The sequence below is a fragment of the Solanum lycopersicum genome, chromosome 5 (assembly GCF_036512215.1).
Source record: "Solanum lycopersicum chromosome 5, SLM_r2.1".
NCBI lineage: Eukaryota > Viridiplantae > Streptophyta > Magnoliopsida > Solanales > Solanaceae > Solanum > Solanum lycopersicum.
The window spans coordinates 21,962,330-21,968,768 of NC_090804.1; positions in this window are offsets into that span (position 1 = coordinate 21,962,330).

Genomic DNA, 6,439 nt, shown 5'->3' on the forward strand with positions numbered 1-6,439 from the left:
ACGGTATAATAGACCGAAGTACAACATGGCTCACCCTTTGAGTCTTTCAAAATAATCAAAATAACATTCAAACTCATGCTATTAAAATTTTGCACTTCTTCAATTTAAGAAGTTTTATATAGCATGTCGTATTCAACCAATAATAGTATATGTCTTCGGTTTGTGATAATTGTTAGTGACTGAATATTATTTTTATTCTAAATCATAAAAATATTCTAGAAAATACATACCTTAATTTATGCATATAATACCTTGATTCTCATAACGAGATCAACAAAAACATGAGTTAAAGAAAAACTAAAACTCAATCTTAATTGGCTAGAGACTCGTGCAGATAACGTGTTATAAAATCAAGCTCATAAGAATATAATCATAAAGAGAAGAAGACAAGAGAGATAGATAGAAGAAGGGAAATTTTCTTCTTATTCAAGTGTATATTACAATGGTGAATGATATCTCTATTTATAGGTAGAGAAATCAACCAAAAGGTCACCATGTTTAATGTCACATTAGTAGATACATTTCTATCTTAAAAAGATTTCATCACCTTGGGAATACATATCCATGATAAGGATAAGTTGATGATAAGCTTAATGGACAATCCACTTAATTCAATGTATTTATAACACTAATTTAATTTTTTATATTTATGACTATAATATTTTTTCAGGGATTTACCACCTTTGTAACCCAATCACCATCCACCCCATTAATCATTTTGTTCGTAATTCATTTTTCTATATTTATTAATTAATTATTATTTTGTTTATTTTTTTATGTTTATTAATTTTTAATTCTTTAAATAACATTTATAGTTCGTCTGTAGTCATTGAAATTATCATTTCTCTCAGTTGCAAACTTAGACCAACATTACACGTGCTTTGCAAATGGGATTTGCTTACTATAATGTCCAATATGTAGTTTCACAAGGCATATGTGATATAAAGAATAAATGATTACTATATTTCTATCCAGTTTTTCATCCACTATAATTAACTGTAACAAGGAAATTAATTTGAGAAAAAAATACAGTTAACAGGGGATTGAATTTTGAGTACAATCAACTTGTAAATATAATAACTTAATAAATACTAGTGACATTGCTAGCAAAATAATAAATGGAAATCATTTATATGTCACGACTTTATTATAAAATTAATTTTTTTCTAATTTTTCAAAATTGAATTGTCAAAAACATATCTAAAGAATTCGTATTTTTGTTAGTTTCATAACTTGAGTATTAGGTTTGCGAGTTTTCCACCTAATCTATCATCAACTATTTATCAAAACGCACTTCAACTAAACTCATTCTTTGTCTTAAAAATTATTTTATTTTTTTCCATGGGTAAATTTGTTAGATGGATTTAAAAAAAACTAAAAAAATGATTTTTAAAAGTTTTTTATTGATAATCTAATATTAAATAAGCATTACATAAATTTAAGTGACATATGATGACAAGGAAATCTATTACTTAAAAATGAAAATGCAAATATTTTCACCTTATATAAATTTTTAAAATGTAATATTGTTATTAATATTTAGATTTATATTGTTTCTTTGAACATTTTCTTTCACCATATTAGAGTGAGAATATTGCATACAAATATTACTTTTTTTTAAAGCCTAGTATTTATCATTAAATAGAAACTATTTAATATTTTTTTAAAACAACCTTAGAAGTTTACAAAAGCGTTTAAACGCAGCACAACATAATATTAAAAAAAAAATCTAGTTATAAAATTCATAAATAAATTCCCTAAAGTTTAGTACTAAGATAACTATCTAGAACCAAAATGTTAAGTATTTTGTCAAGTAATAAAACTCTCGTGTAAATTTTTAAGTAGCTCTTTTAAGCAAAATTCACCATAAAAAGTAATTTCGTATTTAATAAAATTATCAAGCTAATTTTCTAAGATATTTATTTCCATCTAAATAAGCAATAAAAATGTAATTTTTTAGGTAATGTAATACTTAGTTTAATCCCTAATCCAACTAAATTCGGAGAATTGGACTCTTAACTAAATCTCCAGGTAAGAAAATCTCCATGTAAACAATCCCTAACTAAATCCTCAAGTAGTTTCACCTGAGAATCAATGAAGAAATTTATTTTATTCATTTACTTGCGGAAAGTATTATTTGCAGAGAATTTTCCCAGGTAATATTTTTGCGGAAATTTGTTTTGTTTACAGATGAAATATATTCAAATTTTCCCAAGAAAAAATATCTGCTACGTAAATTGTCTAGGTAATTTACAGTTTTGTTTGTAGTGAAAATGAGAGCCCTCATCAAACCTAACAACTCGATCTCTCTCTCATGCATTCTGTATGGGCATGAGCATAGTTGCATGTCTCATACTCTGCAAATGACAATGATCCCACAGTAAGTAAGGTCTGTGAACTAATCGCTTCCTCTGGCGATAACATCTTCTCCTCATAAGTTATAGCTTTTCTAGTAGAAACCGTACGAGGAGGAGCTCTGATTGTGGGTCTCAGTCTCCCTGCCTCGGCTGAAGCCTGAGCATCCTCTGTAGTAATAATTATATCTTGTCGGTAAAAATAATGTTTTTAGTGACAAAATGATAGATTTAACAACGAAATTATCAACCTTTCTTTTATAATGATAATATTGTCCCAAAATGTACAAATTTTAGGAAGAAACTTTTCTTGTATATAAAAAGCAATCACTAGAGATAAAATTATATTTCTTCAGCTACAAAATATAGCGTCACTTATTGGATTAAATAATTAGAGACAATGTATTTTTATCCGTAATAATAACAAACTAGTGACAACAAAATACAATTAACCAAAAAAATTACACTTTTAATGACAAATAAATTCGTCACAAATATTGACGCATTTGGAGATAATTTTTGTTTTTGTAGTTAATATAACTTTTTAGAGACGACAGACTAAATCGTTTATGAAAAATTTTAGAGACCCACGTTCAGTGATGGCTAAGCCTGACAATTGGACAGGTTCTGTACCGTTAAATTCAGTACCAATTGAACCGGTCTTGTAGGGTACCAAAACAGGTATCAAAACAGAATTCGAGGTTCAATATAAATCGGTTTCGATCTGGTCCCTGTCCAGTTGATCCGGTTCAATGGTCATTCAATTTTTTATTTTTTTCGAACGTTGTTATATAGCCGTTGGGCTGGGGTGGCTCAAAACAACCCCACACCTCTCTAACCCCCTTACACTATAAATATATCATTTTCTTTCATATAAATTACAAATTCACAAACTATTTCATTAACATCTTATAAAATCTCTCATAAAGCCATACTTATTTTATTTTTTTGTGATATTGAATTGGAGTTTGGATTTCGGAGATTTATTTGAAGTAAATAGGAAATTTCAGTTGGCATCTCTCAATACCGGCTTTGGTTATACGTCTACTTTTATGTAGACGTTCGGTACATTCGTTCCAACTTAAATATTTTTTGTTTATTAATGAAATTTTTATTTTTTTGTTATATTATCTTACTTGTTTTTCATAATATTTTATTATTTAAACTTGAACATGAATTCAAAAAAAATAGTGATAAAAGACCAACGTCGAAAAGAAAAAAATAATAAGGGAGGAGGAAGTAGTTCTAGTGCTAAAAATGTGTCATCTAGATTTAGAGTTAATACTAAATGATTACACTCATGTTGATGAAACTTTTTTATGTCACAAAAATCTATTGAATTTAATTCCCAAAAATGAAGTAGACAATGGGACTTTAAATAGATATTTTAATGATTTTGGGGAAGAATTAGATGTGGAAATAGAAAGAAATGAGGAAGTTGAAGAGACCCCTACTCCTACTAGTCCGGCTACCAAACTATCGGAACACGATGAAGTCCCTCCTTTACCTACTTTTTTAAAAGCCAACGTACGTTTTAAAAGATCAGTACTATGAAAATTTTTGGTACAAAATAAGAAAAAAATTATTGTTAATTTCACTAAATATAAATTGATCATGAAACATGTAACTACGGGTATAAATGAGGGAATGGGATGACTAAGAACACATTTACAAAAGTTTAATAAAGAATTTGCTCGCCTAGATGATATTGAAAGAGCTAATAGAAATGGAATACTCATACCTGAAAATTCTTTGGGAGTTGGAGGTTCTAATATGGTTCAAAGTGTATTAAATATGTCTAACCCGACTAGCCGAAGCACACACCGTACATATAGTAAAGAAAAAAATCATAGAGAATTAGCTAAAATGATTGTTGTTTGTGGTTAACATCCTAATTTTGTTCATTATATTCTAAAATTATATAACCAAGATTATGAAGGTATTTCAAGAAGTACAATTAAAAGTGATCTTTTTAAATATCAAAAAGAATAGTCATTTTCTTCGTTGTTTATTTGTTTATTATGATAAATTATTTATTACTTCTGATATGGGATATAGATGGTAATGATTATTTTACATTAACTGACCATTGGATTGACCATGAATGGAACATGCGCTACTAAAAAAATAGTGAATATCGACATAAAAATATCGACCTCCAGTGGTCGGTATTCCTCAAATACCGACCAAAAATGGACTTTCCATCTTAGGCCGAAAAAAGCTTGGTCTCTATTCAATTCCGACCTCTGGAGTTCAGTATTTACTGACCTCTCGAGGCCAGTTTCAATTTAAGTTGGTAAAATTCATTATTTTATTTCCGACTTTCAAAGGTTAATTTAATATATTTGTTTATTTTTTATTTTTATTATTTCCATCTTCCGGAGGTCGGAATATTGATTCTCAAATTTTAGAATATCGACCTCCGGAGGTCGATATTTTTATTTCTTATTTTTGAGATTGTGACCTCCGGAAGTTGGTATTTTATTTCTTATTTTTGAGATTCCGACCTTCGAAGGTCGGTATTTTTATATCTTATTTTTTAGTCAGACCTCCGGAGGTCGATATTTTTATTTTTTATTTTTTAGATTCCGACCTCCGAAGGTCGATATTTTTATTTCTTATTTTTGAGATTCCGCCCTCTGGAGATCGATATTTCTGCTACAAAGCTGGTAACATTCTGCAATTTTGGTATCCCACCTACATATTTATATCAAAACAATTGAAAGAATTCCAAATAAGCTATTTCAAAATAATCTTCATCCAACTCAAAGAATTCCAAATGAGATAATTTAAAATAAACTTCATCCAACCAAACCACACAATATTTTCAACATATACATTAACCTATTTCAAAATAAACTTCATTCAACTTCAAAATAAACTAAAATACGATCAAACAATTTCAAAACTATAGAAGTCTAAAATGTCAAACCAATACAACTACTCCTTATCACCATCACTCTCCTTATCACCTTATCATTCTCATCACCCTCCTGATCAGCTCCATCATCACTGCTTGCCGGACATAGAGGAAGAATATTTCCTGATTCAAAAAGAAAATTTAATTGGGCCTGAAGCATTGCATACTTCTTGTTCTCTGCTTCCTTTGATGCCGAAATCTCCACCTCTCTCTTCCTCTCTCTGTGGGGTACAGCAGCAAGCTCGGAATTGAGAAAATCTATCTTATCCTCCATTGCAGATATTGTCTCTTTATCCCCGCCATCGAAGATATAGGATGATGAACCACAATACCAAGCCTTCTTCTTTTAATATGTCCTTTTTTGATAGTCGTAGACTGAACCTCTAATCGGTGCACCTGCACTTTATTTTCAAAGATTCTCACTTTCTTCTTGTGTAAATGATTGTCCCGGCTCTCAAGAGGTAGAGTACTACGATATTCCTGAGACATTCGTATAAACATATCCTGTAATCTAAACAAAGAACTCTACAAATAAGAATGTAATATATACAAGAAAGAGAAAAGAAGGTTAACTTGAATAGAGTTCTTACATATCTCTTTTGAGCAGGTGGCTTAATCCATCTTTCTTCTTCTCCGGGGTTCGTACTCTTCTTGACATGAGTAACCTTGAACATCTCTTCTATAGCTATCGGCCTACCCAACTCATTTTCCTGCAAATAATGCAAGCATAATTTAATCTCCAAAAACTATTTATCAAAAAAGAAAAATAAATATTTTACAAAATTAAGAAAGTATACCAATCTTTCCTTCCTAATAACTAGGCTAATAGCTCCACCTGTGTGCAAAGAGCCTCCTTATTTTGATGCGCGAGACATCTTCCCAATTTCACTCCTCTTTTTAAACTTTTCATCAATATCCCAATGTTCCAGTAACAGATCACATCGAGTTGGTACCATAAACTTTAGAAATTCTATTATTTTTCCGACATTCACTAAATGTGCTAGAAAGCAATTGTGAAGATTTAATCTTGAAGCTTACTTGAACTTCTTCCTACTGTTCGGGAGCCCAGACATAACATTTCTGTAATAAAAAATGACTAAATATTTATTATTCAAATGAATAGAGAATTTAAATGTATATGACGTGAATTTAATTGATACATATT